Here is a 312-nt window from a genome sequence, read left to right on the forward strand (position 1 = left end):
CCATGTGTGTGCATATGTGTGCGAGGATGTGGGGTTTTCAGGTGTGAAAAGGGAACCAGGCTGTCTCTAAGGCTTGTGAGGCTTCACTAAGCTGTCAAACCAGGGTACAAGCCAGAAATTAGCAGCAGTGCCTCCTCCAACTCCCCAGGAAGGACTGGTTTCAAGTTGGGTTGGAATCACCTCCCAGTTTCCAGTGCAGGACATCAGCCCGCTCCACACACACCTGCTCAGCATGCAGGACCTCACCTGCCCAGCCCGTGGAGCGAGCACGGCTGGGGGCCCCCTCCACCAGAGCAGAGGACGGCCGCCCCC

This window comes from Mesitornis unicolor, unplaced genomic scaffold (assembly GCF_000695765.1).
Source record: "Mesitornis unicolor isolate BGI_N332 unplaced genomic scaffold, ASM69576v1 scaffold13625, whole genome shotgun sequence".
Lineage (NCBI taxonomy): Eukaryota > Metazoa > Chordata > Aves > Mesitornithiformes > Mesitornithidae > Mesitornis > Mesitornis unicolor.